The following is an 18,151-nucleotide window of genomic DNA, read 5'->3' as shown; positions in this document are numbered from 1 at the left end:
CACGAGAAACAAATAACATTTCTCGCTTTTATAACAGCGGTGAATCTGTAAACATACGCTCTCTTAACATAACCAAACGGCGAATATTGAAGAGAATATAATGTGTATGCCAAACTGGGAATATTGATATGCCATTTGAAATATATTCCCTTTTATTGAACTATTATTTATTATTATTTTTAAATTATTTTATGTTAATTAATTTTTACTTTATTGTGAGTTATTAATAATAATTTAAAAATATTTTGATATATTTCTTAAAATCATTCATTTACTTGACACCATTATGGAGTCACAAAAGTACAGAATTGTGTTTTGCCGTCGGCATTTCACATTCATGCTTCAATTTTTCTTTTCAAATGCATGTGTAAAAGTAATTATGTACGTAAATATGTACTTACATATATTATGTCGTTTGCACATTTGTATGTATGTATTATATGTACACTCAATTCTTCATGTGAAATCTCCGTTGACACGTTTTTTGCTTTTATGTCAAAGAGTCAATCTGTCGAAGGACTGACGCGACGACAAAGCGTCACAACATTGTGTTGTTGGTAAAGAATCCGAGATGTGACGAAAAATAAACGAACGCTCGCCGATTGTCATCGCTTCCCTTGCCGCTCTAATAGCTTTGCCAACAAATCATTGTAGGTATGTATGTTTTTATATGAACATGCATACATATTGACGAAGATTTTTGCCAGCCACGGAAAAATATTTTAGAATTGTGAAATATTTTAAATCGACAAAAGCTTTGTTGCCACTTTTGTCATCGTCGCAAAAAGACGCTGGTAGGCAAACGCCTGCACGGGGAGATGTGTACGGCGTTTGCTTTTGTGAATGAAACGACTTAGCTTATTGCTTGGGCGCCAGCGTTCATGAATGAAAATGTTGTTGGTGTGTGATTTACTACAAATTTAGGATTTGTAAATTTGGCTGTCATATTGATTTCGGGTGCTGATGCTATTTGAGACAATTGTTGTTTTTGTACTTTACTTATTTTGCGCGGTCATACGCATATTTGTACATACATACTTACATATAGAGCAGTGCGCCCACATGTATTTATTGATAATTGATAATATATTATTAAATTATATAATATAACATATTGATGTACATATGTACATATATAAATTATTAACTCTGTAACAATTGAACTTAAAAAATTATGAAAATAGTAAAATATAATTTTTTGCATAATCTTTGACATTTTATCAATGTAGCATTTGTGCAAAAAAACACATTTTTATCAATTTTTCATCATAAAAGTCGTTTATATGGCAAAAAATAATCATGCATATGTAAAGTGGCATTTGAATTTTTTGTTTTCTCATTCATTTCATTTTTCTCTTTATGTTGGGAGATACGTAATTTGTCAGAGAACGTTGTTAAAAATTCTCATTTCTGTTAAATAACAGCAAATATTACAGAAAATGGTGAACTCCTTGATCTCAATTTTTTAGCCAACCAATCGAGCATCATACAAAATTCAATTTGCACCTTCTCGTTGTTTTAAGTTCTCTGGTTTATGGTGTGCCGATTGTCAAAATGTTCCTCTTGACGGAGGGTTACTCGCCAACATAAGAGGATCTCACCACAAATAAATTATAAGCGGATTTCACCAGAATTTTACCCCTGCGGAGCGCAAAATAACAGAATTGAGCATTTTGAGTGTTAAATGAGAAAAATAATGCTAAATTCAATGTTAAGAAATGTACGCCAACAGTATTGTATAGAAAATTTTAATTTTATTTTATACAATTAATTATTCCTCCATGCTTAGCCACGCATATGCGACACCTAATTAGCAAATTAATGCGGGCTGAAAGGTTGAAGTCGGGATTGCATCAAATATGTATTTAAAGGACTGCTTCAGTTCAGTCAAAATTCTGGGTTTGATTTTGTACTCCTCTTGCTTGACATAACCCCATAAGAAAAGACCAAGCGGTCGCAAATATTCTTTTACATATATATGTAAGTATATGTACAATTATGTGTGCATATAAAAAATATTAAAGCACCCATTATAATTGTTAATTTGTCTATATGCAACGTATGAATGTAAATATGTACACTCATTGTTTCATGGGAAATCAGAACCATACACACTTTTACAAACATACATCGCATATGGCAAGTGCAAAATCAACCCTTATTCATATGCAAGGTGGCATGCGTAAATGGAAACAAAGTCAACAAGTCATGTGCATATATACGGGCAGATATGTGTACAAAAAATTCGAATATTTACATACGCAGATTCTTTGACAAATACAGTCAATCCCGGTTAAGTGCTAAAACCAAAGATGCAGATTTTTTGTGCTTTGTGGTACATAAGCGATTGTGGCACTTAAGGAGTGGTACCAAAAAAATAATTTCTATGTATTTAAAAAAAATTATCGTTTTCCTTCAAAAATTAAGAAAAAAAAACGTGAGATGCAGCATGACACAGGCAGATAAGAGGGATAGGCGGAGTGAAACTTAACCGGGGTTTACTGTATATATAAATCAGAGGAATATTGAATATTTTCTTTAAAAAGTTTCTTGAATTGTAAATCGACAAATATACTATGTTGTCACTTTTATTCTAAAATATTTTAATACTCATATTTGAGGGGTTGTCACTTTTCCCTTCTAGAGGGAATATCAGAAATTTGTTCAATTTATGATTTTTAGCTTTTGCCATCGTCGTGAAAAGACGCTTGTAGGCAAAAGCATGCCCGGGGGATGTGAGGGTATCTGTTTTTATGAATGAAGCGAGGTTGCTAAAAGTACGAATGCGTTCATGAATGAAAATGTTGTTGTTGTGCAATTTACTATAAATTTGGGCTTCGCCTATTTGGCTGACATATTGACTTGTGACGATTGTTGTTTTTGTAAAACAATGTTTGAAGTTTTTGCGGGGGACATATTATATTTACATGTGTACGCATATACATATGTATGTATGTTGGTTTTTGTATGCATTATTTGTTCGGCAATTTTATGTCTACATACATATATAAATGCGTGTACATATAAATTAATGCGCGCACATATATTGTGTTGATATATTATATGATAAAATTATGATTTCAATTTCTGAATCCGCACATTCAAATGCGCTTGTGCAGATATACATATGATTATATATAAGATTAATATGATAAAAGATGTACATATGTACATATACATATATTGTAATAAATTTAATCTCTATTAGAAAAGTATATTATGTAAAAACTAAATAAAATCATTAAATTCCCAAATATAATATTTTTAAAATTACTTAGATTTAATTAATTAATTGGAGTCTTACCAGTTTTGCATGCATTCATAAAAATTCGCAAAATGATATTCATATCAATAAATATGATTGCATATAAACGTATAAAAATATAAGCCAAAAGGCTAACATGCAGCTGTAATATCAAAGCAAGTCTCTGAGCATAATTTTCATACAATGCTCAGCTCTGTTCACTCTCCACTGTTAAAATTTCTCCTTCCGAGCCAAAAGTGGTGAAATCCACTATTAAAATCTTGTTAGGTTTTGACAATTCACACGCTGGTCCGCAATTGAACCTTCTCTATGATATACGTTCTCTGTTTTTTAGGAAAAACTGGACATGTCGCAACCATACCACTAGAACAACGCAGAGCAATAATTTCTGAGTGATAAACAACCATTTGTTAGCCATTTGTCTCTTAAGAAATAAGGAAAACCAATCGCCGAATGCGGGCTCTTACATATCGACTGAAACAACTACATTTTTGAGTGATCAAAACATTGATTTGAAGAGTCATCCAACGTTTAGTATGATTTGGCACCGAATGACTTCTCTTTATTCCCGTAAGTAAAAAATAAACTAAGAGGCGGTTGAAGCATTCAGAACGCATGTTTTGGAGATACCTCAGTCAGAATGGCAAATGAGCTTCGACAATTGGTTCAAAAGTTTATGTGTCGATCTTAATTGAGAATATTTTTCAAATTCCAAATATATAAAAGGCAACCCTCGTATTGGTTACTATTAGGCATGAATGTATATGTAAGTACATTTTTCCGTATAAATGAATAAAAATTTGTTCGTATTTAATTTTATACTGAAATATGGACACAAGTATATATATTATATAATATCAAAAAAAGTGATTTAATTTAGCGATTAAAGCGTTAATATAAATTGATCTACTGTACAAAATATAAATTTTATTTTAATACATTAATTCTTAATCCCCGGGTCGATCGACGAAGCGAGCGAATGCCGTGAGAAAAGCCTCCTTTACAGAGCGCAATTTCCGCGTTCAGGTGGAAGTGCTGCCATAATCTGCGTGCGTATCTTTTACTATGCATAAGTAGAAGATCTTGCACATGAAAATGCATTTCTTTATTTGGGATTTAAGCCTTAGAATATAAAACTCTTGACGGACTATTTGTTACATGAGTCGATGTTCAGCTTTAGCTAATGGACATAGTTCAAGTATAATGTGGCAGGTTGCGATTTACCTGGTATAACTAAGAGATATAAGCAATTTCCGCGTTCAGGTGGAAGTGCTGCCATAATCTGCGTGCGTATCTTTTACTATGCATAAGTAGAAGATCTTGCACATGAAAATGCATTTCTTTATTTGGGATTTAAGCCTTAGAATATAAAACTCTTTACGGACTATTTGTTACATGAGTCGATGTTCAGCTTTAGCTAATGGACATAGTTCAAGTATAATGTGGCAGGTTGCGATTTACCTGGTATAACTAAGAGATATAAGATTCAATTGGCAAGCCTACCATTCGCACGAAGAGGTTCTATCGTATATAGGAATGGGTTTAGAAGTAAGAGTAAACTCCATCTATCAAAACGTTTTGATTATCTTATTAGTGATACAACGTTTATTAAGTAGCGCGCTTGAGATAATGCGATAAAAGCGTCATTTATATGTTCGATTTTCGACGTTCTGGGACAATTAATTTGAGCATGGGTGATTGTTGTCAAGAATCAGGAGATCTCTTAATCAACGGGCCATTCCACCAGAGGCTGGAGGTCACAAAGCGCAGGAGTTTGCACCCTCTTTTACCTAGATCGGCAGGATTATCAGCACTGGCTTCATGTCGCCAAGTTGCTGATCATATTAGGTCAAGTATTTCAAGATTTCGATTATAAATAAACCTCTTCAATGCATGTGGTGGTTTTTTTAACTAGGCTAGAGCAATTTTGGATTCTAACCATAGATACTATTATTATTTTCCTATATTTAAATCCTTCTGCATCATGAATACTAATTTGATTAATTAATACTAAATTGTTTTTACATTGTTACCAGAAAGTTTCCAGAAATTGTAAATCTTCATCAATATCAACGTCGCCCTCAAAATATGCTAATTTTTAAGCGATACACATATGCCACCTCTTTTTCCAATCATCGAAAAATGCCTTGTAGGCCAGGGTCCGCAATCGCCTTCAGTTCCTTCTGAGAATTTTCCTTTACGGCCTCAATTGAGTCGAAACGGGTTCCACGGAGTGGTAACTTGAGGTTTGGAAACAAAAAAAGTTGCATGGGGCCAAATACGGTGAATACGGTGATTGATCGATGGTATTGAAGAAGTGTTTGGTCTTAAAATCGTTTACAACTACAGCTCCGTGCGGTCTTTTTCCGAAAAATTCAGTTCTTTTGGAACAAGCTGAGCACTGACGCGTCCCATGCCCACATTATCGGTTAAACTGCAAACACTTTTTTAACAGTAAGTCATTCAGTAGTCCCATTTTGGATTACTTATCGTTCGATCCGAGCTTTCTATTGTTGTAAAAATGAAAATACTTCTTTATTCCATGAAATCTATCACAACTCACTTGCTGTCTTTATTATTGAGCTTCCCAGAGAAAGACTATTCGACTTCTAATAGATTTCATTAACAAATATCGGAACCAATTACAAACACAATCGCAATGAACGTTCGTATCTCTTTAGGATCTGTAGAAAATGTTTCTATATTTGATAATAATTTGTACTCTCCACCTATAAGACAATCACTTCATCGTCAATAAATGGTTCCCAGAGTTCGTAAGGAAGTAGTGTAATTTCAAAATTAAATTTATATTTCTTTGTAGACAAATCTGTTGGAGCGGCAAGGGAAGCGATGACAATCGGTGAGCGTTCGTTTATTTTTTAGGCACATCTCGGATAGTCTCGTCAGTCCTTCGACACATTGACTCTTTGACATGAAAGCAAAAAACGTGAGCTTCGGTCATTGGTTGACCGTGTTGAACGGAGAGTTCACATTAAGTAATGAGTGTACATATGTTGTTTGTAGAAAAATGTACAAATATTTTTCTTTTATATCTCTTTACATGTACATACAAGTATATAAATTATTTTAAGAAATATATCAAACAAAATTTAAATTATTATTAATAACTCATAATAAAGATATAAATATTCCCCGGTTGGGCATGTTAAGAGAGCGGTATGTGTACAGATTCACCGCTGTTATAAAAGCGAAAAATGTTATTTGTTTCTCCTGCGTGTGAGGTGAATTCTCCGACTGAAATTTTAAAAATGTTGCTGTCAAACCTGCACCTTCTTGTCCTTCTAAGTTCTCTGTTTGAACTTTGATTTTTACAGAGAACAGTACGACCGGATGTGGGCATCAAGAAGATTTTTTTAGTTTTGAATGAAAAGTATTTCCAACCAATTTACAAAAGAAGCGACAAAAAGAGCTCGAATTCCGATCTAAAAAAAATATAATTAATGAAACAATCGAAACATAAGTACAACATATTTTAGAGTAACCAATTTTTGTACAGTTAAAATTGTTTTAACTTAAACATTTTTAAAAGTTGTTAAATTTTTCCAAAATCCAAACGTTGCACCAACGCACTTGGCTTGATTGAAAAATGTGTGATATTTAATGTAATTAAATGAAAAAGTTTTCTTAAAAATTATAAAATAATTTTAATGGTTTTGAGCTGAATATAAATGGATTTGGTGTAGACCTTGGTCTAAACCTCTTATCCATAATATAATCAATTATTATCCCTGATTGACGTTTTCCACATCAACTCAATATAATAAATTTAGCTTCTTCAGTTGAATTTATATCACCTATAGAGTAAGACTACGCTTTACGTCGTAGATGCGTTCCAAAATATCGTTTCTCAAATTGAAATAACGCATTCACTTTAAGCTATTTTCTATTCAAAGTCATATAAACATCCAAGATAGGCTAACGTATTCTGCTTTCAGTCCTTAAATGTTAAAAAATAAGGAGAATACTTAAATAACAAAGCAAAAGTAAAACTTTATTAATTCATTCAAAAACATAAGAAATCTCCATTGCTTCGTCAATTAGATTCATTGCTTTAGAAATTTGCTGTGAAGTTAAATTTTGACGGTCCCTTATATCTAGCGAGCTGTCTTCTTCGTTAGCGATTTCCAAATTCATTTGCATCAATTTCTCGTTAAACATTTCTTTGTTATGAGAAGCTAGCAATTTATTCATTTAAGTTTTATCCCTCTCTTCAAAGTTAGACTCTCTTGCTTAGTTAGTAATTTCATGACAAATAGTATCTGCTTAAAGATAAACTGTCTACTTTTTTCTTGTGTACCATTTACAATCAAATTACCACTGCAACTATGTTTTTAACAATGATTGAATATCTTTGCTCTTCAATCCAGAATCAAATAACAATTGAATGAAAACTTGATTTTGGAATTCCCCGACACCCAAATTATATTAAAATTTACAAAACGGGAAATTACCCTACCAAACGGATAAACGTTAGCGAACTGGTTACCAATAGATTATCAGTAATTATTGCATTAGTTATTCGATAGGCTATTGTTGTTCTAGCCTCTTCTCTCTGATTGCTTTTGCGCAAATGCTACATATATTTTACTGCTCTAATTTGCCAACTATTTTGGAAAACCAAACCACCTGTTACTCTTTGGTTAACAGCGTCCTTCTCATTGGCTCTTTGTTTTGTTAGCAATCTGAAAACAGTTTGTTTGGTTATTGCTATGGTTACCAATAATTTACAGAAAACTGATTCATGGTTTATTTTTCGGTTAGCCATTGGTTACAGAAAACTGGTTGATCGGTTACCTCGTCAGCTTCTATGGGTTATTTGATTTGTTATTCATTTGTTACCACTGCCTAACGTATCTGTTAAATTTTTCCTTATAAATAGAACAGTGGAAATTCTCACTTAGTTTTTATTATTTAATTTCTTTTTTCTATTTACATGTTTATACATTATGGTTCTATTTTTATAAAAGTTAAGTAACTATTTTAGATAATTTCTTAATTATTAGCATTTATATACGAGTATACATGTATGTATATACTTGTATGTATATACATTACAAATGTATGTATATACATTACAAATGTATGTCTTTAAATAATTTTTAAAAATTTTTAGAAATTATTTTAGATTAGATTTTAAATATTAGCACACATACTTGTACATACATGTATACATAACAAACTGAATTTTCCTTCTTATAATCCTTTTTTTGGCTAACACATATATATATATTATATTATCATAATTTTTTTTTTTAAACCTTATATATGGTTTATAGATAGTTAATATTGATTGCTAAACTTTTATTGTTTACAATAATAGTTACATTAATTTACTACTTCTTAATATTCGCACATTGGGTACATACATATACTTTAAATAAACAATAATATTATATTTTAAATTAATTTATTTAGTGCTTAATACTAAAAGGAAAGTTTAATTTTAGAATTTGAAACTAAAATGGTGATATGGAAGTCCAGAAATTTCCATCGAAACTTGCAAATATCTAAAATAAATAAAAAATAGTTAAACATTATATTCTTTTGTATTTGATGACACACCAAATAATGCAAGTTTGTACACAATTTATATAAAATGTTGAGGGCTACAATATTTAATATGATATTAACATAGGTATGTTATCTACGGTTGTCACCTAGCCTACACATTAAGAAACGTCAAAAATTGTACTGAAATTTTAACACTCTTTACTTCCCGTAACAGTTTGTTTGGTTACCTTAACGTTCTTTTGGTAACCACATAAATAATTAACATGCGTTACTTATGTTAAGGTAAGCAAACAAAATGTTTAATTCTCAGCTAATGATATTTTCTAAACAAAAAAAGATTGGTGCTAAAATGAATCAGAAGAAACAATTTTCACCCTCAAACCCTCTAAAATAAAACCGTTATCGGAAAGTGTTGGTCGCAACGGTAGTATTTTCATTGGTATTGGGCAACAATTTGGTGACCAGCCTAAATTGAACTGGATATCTTTCTCGGACCGTTTGCGTATCTACAGGTAATACAACACAAAAGTTAGTTTATGTTTAGCTAAATACGCATAAGGAATAAATTCATAGACCTTGTACCTAGTTTGAAAATACTAAAATAGCCGATATTTCAGCATCTTCTGCCTGGTATTAGAGTAATTAATCTACTGTTATCGTGTTTGCATTTAAAATCGTATCTGGTGTCATGTGTGTTTTGATGTTACTTATTTTTGCCACTTTCTAATTGACTGATCGATCTCGTTTATTACTTAAAAATAAAAATTACTTATAAACTGATTACTTAGGATTTCGAACGCAAGGCACGGCATAGGGTACCACAGTACCCCCCTCCTAGAGAGTCGTAGAAGGCGCGATGAGGGCGGGCTTTAGGCGATCGATGGAGACTTTAACTATATTAGCGTTGACCTCGATGACAAAATATTTCGGCGTACGATTGATAAACTTGAATGGTCCTTTGTAAAGTGCTAATAACGATGGTCGGACGGAATCGTCTTGAATGAAGACTTGGTCGCATGACTTAAGACTGTTGTGAACGAATGACCTTTGGGAAGAGTGCCATACGGGAACCACTGGGCGAATTTCATTCATGATGTGTCGTAACTTTTGTACTAGCTCTGTTTCGTTGCAATAGCGAAAAAATCGGCCGGTAGACGAAGCACAGTTCCATAAACTAGTTCTACAGGTGAACAACCGATGTCGTCTTTAAAGGCTGAGCGGAGACCCAGAAGGATGACTGGTAGATAAGCTGTCCATTTGGTTACGTTGTGACATAAAATTACGGATTTTAGTGTGCGATGCCACCTTTCAATCAGCCCATTATACTGGGGGTGATATGGTGTAGTTCCCAGGTGTGAAACTCCAAGGCATTGCAGAAGTTCGTGAAATAACGCGCTCTCAAATTGGCTACCGAGGTCGGACGTGATGTCGATGGATACTCCAACACGGGCTATCCACTGAGCAAAGCCTTGGCAACAACCGGTGCTGTCGTGTTAGATATTGGTATTGCGTACTGCGTTGGTAATGAGCGCAATTTTTAACAAATAACTTACTGTCGCGTTGAATTCCCGGCCCCACAAAACATTCAACCATTGATTTAGCAGTGTCGTGCATCCCAGGGTGTGATAGATTGTGTGATAGAACGGCTTGATGAAACCTCGCTGTTATAAAAGAACGGATACGGCCTGTCGAAAGGTCGCAAACAACTTTCTTCGAACATGAAGGTAAAACCGAAATTCTTAACTTAAGAGAATGAGAAATCGTATTGTTTAAGTATGAGTTTAATTCCTCGTCATTAGCTTGGTCATCTGCAAGCTCATCATAGTTGATCGAAACAGCGGTGAGCGATTGTATTCGCGAGAGCAGGTCGGCTGCAACATTGTCTTCCCGTTTAACATGCCGAATGTCAGTTATAATCTGTTGTCGTTTTTTTGTTGCCTGGTATCATTGTAAAGAGTGGTCCCTGATTGTCTAAAGCGTTTGGCAAAAACCTGCGATAAAAATTGAGTATCGCTAAAAAACGCTTTAGCTGTTTTGCGACGGTTGGAATTCAAAATTCGTCAAAGCTTGAATGCGGCAAGGCAGTGGACGGATGCCATCTTTCGTGATCGAATGACCCAAAAATTCTAGTTCTGCTACTCCAAACTGCGATTTGGCGACGTTGATGATTCGGTTGTATTCTTTTAAGCGGTTGAAAGCTAAACGGAAGTGTTCTTTATGCTCCTCGATAAATTTCGATGTGATACAAGCATCATCCATGTATGAAAACGCGAGGTCAAGTCTGCGAAAGACCTCGTTGATTAGAAGCTGGAACGTTTGAGCCGCGTTCCTCAGGCCAAATCTCATAAGTAGTAGTAGCTAGTTTCGTCAATGAGCACTGTGCGTTGAGTAAAGTTGTGCGATCTACGAGGCCCTGACCTTGTAAGTCGCGATGCGAAACGTCGGTTATAATAAAGCGCCATAAAAATTCGTGACGTAAATTAAGGTTATGTTTGGGAACAACCTCTCTATAGCTAGAAAGGGGTGAACCATTCGCGGCAAACAGATTTGTTGAAGTTCGACATGCTCAAGCTTCCCGACTTGACGGACACATCTGCACCTGAATGGATAAAATCATCATGTTGGCTGTCGTGTCATAAATGCAAAGTGCTTATTGTATCAGAGTGTTTGCCTGTTTCTGATACTGAATTAGATGAGATTGCCTATTGTGAGTGATTTGCTGGCTCCGGCTGTGCGTATGAGCATAGCTGACGGCATTTAGTAGCTTTATTGCCGAACGTGGCATGATACCAGCAAAGGTTATGTGAATTGCGATCTACTAATATGTTACGCGATATAGACCTGATTTTGGATTACGTATCGTTCGATCCGAGCTTTCTATTGTTGTAAAAATGAAAATACTTCTTTATTCCATGAAATCTATCACAACTCACTTGCTGTCTTTATTATTGAGCTTCCCAGAGAAAGACTATTCGACTTCTAATAGATTTCATTAACAAATATCGGAACCAATTACAAACACAATCGCAATGAACGTTCGTATCTCTTTAGGATCTGTAGAAAATGAAGTACCGTTGTTTTCTATATTTGATAATAATTTGTACTCTCCACCTATAAGACAATCACTTCATCGTCAATAAATGGTTCCCAGAGTTCGTAAGGAAGTAGTGTAGTTTCAAAATTAAATTTATATTTCTTTGTAGACAAATCTGTTGGAGCGGCAAGGGAAGCGATGACAATCGGTGAGCGTTCGTTTATTTTTTAGGCACATCTCGGATAGTCTCGTCAGTCCTTCGACACATTGACTCTTTGACATGAAAGCAAAAAACGTGAGCTTCGGTCATTGGTTGACCGTGTTGAACGGAGAGTTCACATTAAGTAATGAGTGTACATATGTTGCTTGTAGAAAAATGTACAAATATTTTTCTTTTATACTTCTTTACATGTACATACAAGTATATAAATTATTTAAAGAAATATATCAAACAAAATTTAAATTATTATTAATAACTCATAATAAAGATATAAATATTCCCCGGTTGGGCATGTTAAGAGAGCGGTATGTGTACAGATTCACCGCTGTTATAAAAGCGAAAAATGTTATTTGTTTCTCCTGCGTGTGAGGTGAATTCTCCGACTGAAATTTTAAAAATGTTGCTGTCAAACCTGCACCTTCTTGTCCTTCTAAGTTCTCTGTTTGAACTTTGATTTTTACAGAGAACAGTACGACCGGATGTGGGCATCAAGAAGATTTTTTTAGTTTTGAATGAAAAGTATTTCCAACCAATTTACAAAAGAAGCGACAAAAAGAGCTCGAATTCCGATCTAAAAAAAATATAATTAATGAAACAATCGAAACATAAGTACAACATATTTTAGAGTAACCAATTTTTGTACAGTTAAAATTGTTTTAACTTAAACATTTTTAAAAGTTGTTAAATTTTTCCAAAATCCAAACGTTGCACCAACGCACTTGGCTTGATTGAAAAATGTGTGATATTTAATGTAATTAAATGAAAAAGTTTTCTTAAAAATTATAAAATAATTTTAATGGTTTTGAGCTGAATATAAATGGATTTGGTGTAGACCTTGGTCTAAACCTCTTATCCATAATATAATCAATTATTATCCCTGATTGACGTTTTCCACATCAACTCAATATAATAAATTTAGCTTCTTCAGTTGAATTTATATCACCTATAGAGTAAGACTACGCTTTACGTCGTAGATGCGTTCCAAAATATCGTTTCTCAAATTGAAATAACGCATTCACTTTAAGCTATTTTCTATTCAAAGTCATATAAACATCCAAGATAGGCTAACGTATTCTGCTTTCAGTCCTTAAATGTTAAAAAATAAGGAGAATACTTAAATAACAAAGCAAAAGTAAAACTTTATTAATTCATTCAAAAACATAAGAAATCTCCATTGCTTCGTCAATTAGATTCATTGCTTTAGAAATTTGCTGTGAAGTTAAATTTTGACGGTCCCTTATATCTAGCGAGCTGTCTTCTTCGTTAGCGATTTCCAAATTCATTTGCATCAATTTCTCGTTAAACATTTCTTTGTTATGAGAAGCTAGCAATTTATTCATTTAAGTTTTATCCCTCTCTTCAAAGTTAGACTCTCTTGCTTAGTTAGTAATTTCATGACAAATAGTATCTGCTTAAAGATAAACTGTCTACTTTTTTCTTGTGTACCATTTACAATCAAATTACCACTGCAACTATGTTTTTAACAATGATTGAATATCTTTGCTCTTCAATCCAGAATCAAATAACAATTGAATGAAAACTTGATTTTGGAATTCCCCGACACCCAAATTATATTAAAATTTACAAAACGGGAAATTACCCTACCAAACGGATAAACGTTAGCGAACTGGTTACCAATAGATTATCAGTAATTATTGCATTAGTTATTCGATAGGCTATTGTTGTTCTAGCCTCTTCTCTCTGATTGCTTTTGCGCAAATGCTATATATATTTTACTGCTCTAATTTGCCAACTATTTTGGAAAACCAAACCACCTGTTACTCTTTGGTTAACAGCGTCCTTCTCATTGGCTCTTTGTTTTGTTAGCAATCTGAAAACAGTTTGTTTGGTTATTGCTATGGTTACCAATAATTTACAGAAAACTGATTCATGGTTTATTTTTTCGGTTAGCCATTGGTTACAGAAAACTGGTTGATCGGTTACCTCGTCAGCTTCTATGGGTTATTTGATTTGTTATTCATTTGTTACCACTGCCTAACGTATCGGTTAAATTTTTCCTTATAAATAGAACAGTGGAAATTCTCACTTAGTTTTTATTATTTAATTTCTTTTTTCTATTTACATGTTTATACATTATGGTTCTATTTTTATAAAAGTTAAGTAACTATTTTAGATAATTTCTTAATTATAAGCATTTAAATACGAGTATACATGTATGTATATACTTGTATGTATATACATTACAAATGTATGTCTTTAAATAATTTTTAAAAATTTTTAGAAATTATTTTAGATTAGATTTTAAATATTAGCACACATACTTGTACATACATGTATACATAACAAACTGAATTTTCCTTCTTATAATCCTTTTTTTGGCTAACACATATATATATACTACATTATCATAATTTTTTTTTTAAACCTTATATATGGTTTATAGATAGTTAATATTGATTGCTAAACTTTTATTGTTTACAATAATAGTTACATTAATTTACTACTTCTTAATATTCGCACATTAGGTACATACATATACTTTAAATAAACAATAATATTATATTTTAAATTAATTTATTTAGTACTTAATACTAAAAGGAAACTTTAATTTTAGAATTTGAAACTAAAATGGTGATATGGAAGTCCAGAAATTTCCATCGAAACTTGCAAATATCTAAAATAAATAAAAAATAGTTAAACATTATATTCTTTTGTATTTGACGACACACCAAATAATGCAAGTTTGTACACAATTTATAAAAATGTTGAGGGCTACAATATTTAATATGATATTAACATAGATATGTTATCTACGGTTGTCACCTAGCCTACACATTAAGAAACGTCAAAAATTGTACTGAAATTTTAACACTGTTTACTTCCCGTAACAGTTTGTTTGGTTACCTTAACGTTCTTTTGGTAACCACATAAATAATTAACATGCGTTACTTATGTTAAGGTAAGCAAACAAAATGTTTAATTCTCAGCTAATGATATTTTCAAAAAAAAAAAAGATTGGTGCTAAAATGAATCAGAAGAAACAATTTTCACCCTCAAACCCTCTAAAATAACACCGTTATCGGAAAGTGTTGGTCGCAACGGTAGTATTTTCATTGGTATTGGGCAACAATTGTGTGACCAGCCTAAATTGAACTGGATATCTTTCTCGGACCGTTTGCGTATCTACAGGTAATACAACACAAAAGTTAGTTTATGTTTAGCTAAATACGCATAAGGAATAAATTCATAGACCTTGTACTTAGTTTGAAAATACTAAAATAGCCGATATTTCAGCATCTTCTGCCTGGTATTAGAGTAATTAATCTACTGTTATCGTGTTTGCATTTAAAATCGTATCTGGTGTCATGTGTGTTTTGATGTTACTTATTTTTGCCACTTTCTAATTGACTGATCGATCTCGTTTATTACTTAAAATAAAAATTACTTATAAACTGATTACTTAGGATTTCGAACGCAAGGCACGGCATACGGTACCACAGTACCCCCCTCCTAGAGAGTCGTAGAAGGCGCGATGAGGGCGGGCTTTAGGCGATCGATGGAGACTTTAACTATATTAGCGTTGACCTCGATGACAAAATATTTCGGCGTACGATTGATAAACTTGAATGGTCCTTTGTAAAGTGCTAATAACGATGGTCGGACGGAATCGTCTCGAATGAAGACTTGGTCGCATGACTTAAGACTGTTGTGAACGAATGAGCTTTGGGAAGAGTGCCATACGGGAACCACTGGGCGAATTTCATTCATGATGTGTCGTAACTTTTGCACTAACTCTGTTTCGTTGCAATAGCGAAAAAATCGGCCGGTAGACGAAGCACAGTTCCATAAACTAGTTCTACAGGTGAACAACCGATGTCGTCTTTAAAGGCTGAGCGGAGACCCAGAAGGATGACTGGTAGATAAGCTGTCCATTTGGTTACGTTGTGACATAAAATTACGGATTTTAGTGTGCGATGCCACCTTTCAATCAGCCCATTATACTGGGGGTGATATGGTGTAGTTCCCAGGTGTGAAACTCCAAGGCATTGCAGAAGTTCGTGAAATAACGCGCTCTCAAATTGGCTACCGAGGTCGGACGTGATGTCGATGGATACTCCAACACGGGCTATCCACTGAGCAAAGCCTTGGCAACAACCGGTGCTGTCGTGTTAGATATTGGTATTGCGTACTGCGTTGGTAATGAGCGCAATTTTTAACAAATAACTTACTGTCGCGTTGAATTCCCGGCCCCACAAAACATTCAACCATTGATTTAGCAGTGTCGTGCATCCCAGGGTGTGATAGATTGTGTGATAGAACGGCTTGACGAAACCTCGCTGTTATAAAAGAACGGATACGGCCTGTCGAAAGGTCGCAAACAACTTTCTTCGAACATGAAGGTAAAACCGAAATTCTTAACTTAAGAGAATGGGAAATCGTATTGTTTAAGTATGAGTTTAATTCCTCGTCATTAGCTTGGTCATCTGTAAGCTCATCATAGTTGATCGAAACAGCGGTGAGCGATTGTATTCGCGAGAGCAGGTCGGCTGCAACATTGTCTTCCCGTTTAACATGCCGAATGTCAGTTATAATCTGTTTTTTTGTTGCCTGGTATCATTGTAAAGAGTGGTCCCTGATTATCTAAAGCGTTTGGCAAAAACCTGCGATAAAAGTTGAGTATCGCTAAAAAACGCTTTAGCTGTTTTGCGACGGTTGGAATTCAAAATTCGTCAAAGCTTGAATGCGGCAAGGCAGTGGACGGATGCCATCTTTCGTGATCGAATGACCCAAAAATTCTAGTTCTGCTACTCCAAACTGCGATTTGGCGACGTTGATGATTCGGTTGTATTCTTTTAAGCGGTTGAAAGCTAAACGGAAGTGTTCTTTATGCTCCTCGATAAATTTCGATGTGATACAAGCATCATCCATGTATGAAAACGCGAAGTCAAGTCTGCGAAAGACCTCGTTGATTAGAAGCTGGAACGTTTGAGCCGCGTTCCTCAGGCCAAATCTCATAAGTAGTAGTAGCTAGTTTCGTCAATGAGCACTGTGCGTTGAGTAAAGTTGTGCGATCTACGAGGCGCTGACCTTGTAAGTCGCGATGCGAAACGTCGGTTATAATAAAGCGCCATAAAAATTCGTGACGTAAATTAAGGTTATGTTTGGGAATAACCTCTCTGTAGCTAAAAACGAGTGAACCGTTCGCGGCAAACAGATTTGTTGAAGTTCGACATGCTCAAGCTTCCGACTTGACGGACACATCTGCACCTGAATGGATAAAAACATCATGTTGGCTGTCGTGTCATAAATGCAAAGTGCTTATTGTATCAGAGTGTTTGCCTGTTTCTGATACTGAATTAGATGAGATTGCCTATTGTGAGTGATTTGCTGGCTCCGGCTGTGCGTATGAGCATAGCTGACGGCATTTAGTAGCTTTATTGCCGAACGTGGCATGATACCAGCAAAGGTTATGTGAATTGCGATCTACTAATATGTTACGCGATATAGACCTGACGCGCCGTCGGCCCCTGTCGTTATCTAAAAGTTGGCTGATACGTTTCGACAAAACAGCGATTTCGGCTTGTAGGTGAGAAAAACGCGCGAGGACTGGGATTCCGCGATAACCTCACAAATTTGCCCCTCCTTCATACAATCTGCAATTTTGAGTTTCGCGTTGATTGGAACACTCGTTGCAATGATGGCTACCTGTGTATAGGGCGGCAGCCGGCTGACCCAAAGATCATGCAGAGTGCTTTCGCTCAGAGCTGAACCTGCAGTGCGTCTCATATCGTTGTACAACTCACAGGGACGGCGATCACCCAGCAACAGCTCTTTAAGGACTCGTTGAAGACGTCTCTGCTGGCTTTCCGTAAAGTTCTCTACTTATTTCTGTTGGATGTAGTTGTACCTTCGAGCAAGCACGATGTTAAATTTCGCTGCGTCGGTGACAATATGCGATGCTTCAAACTAGAAGTCTAGCAAATAGCAATAGGCCTCTATGTTATCCTCGGAAATCGCTGACAATGGAAGTCGTGGCTAGATATTATGTGTAGAAACATTTTCTGCTAAGCTTTTTCCATTCGTTACTATCGCGTTATCGTTGAGATTCATTAAAATGTCCGCGTAACGTGATTAAAAA

The sequence above is a fragment of the Bactrocera oleae genome, chromosome 3 (assembly GCF_042242935.1).
Source record: "Bactrocera oleae isolate idBacOlea1 chromosome 3, idBacOlea1, whole genome shotgun sequence".
Classification (NCBI taxonomy): domain Eukaryota; kingdom Metazoa; phylum Arthropoda; class Insecta; order Diptera; family Tephritidae; genus Bactrocera; species Bactrocera oleae.
Note: the sequence above shows the minus strand (reverse complement) of the source record.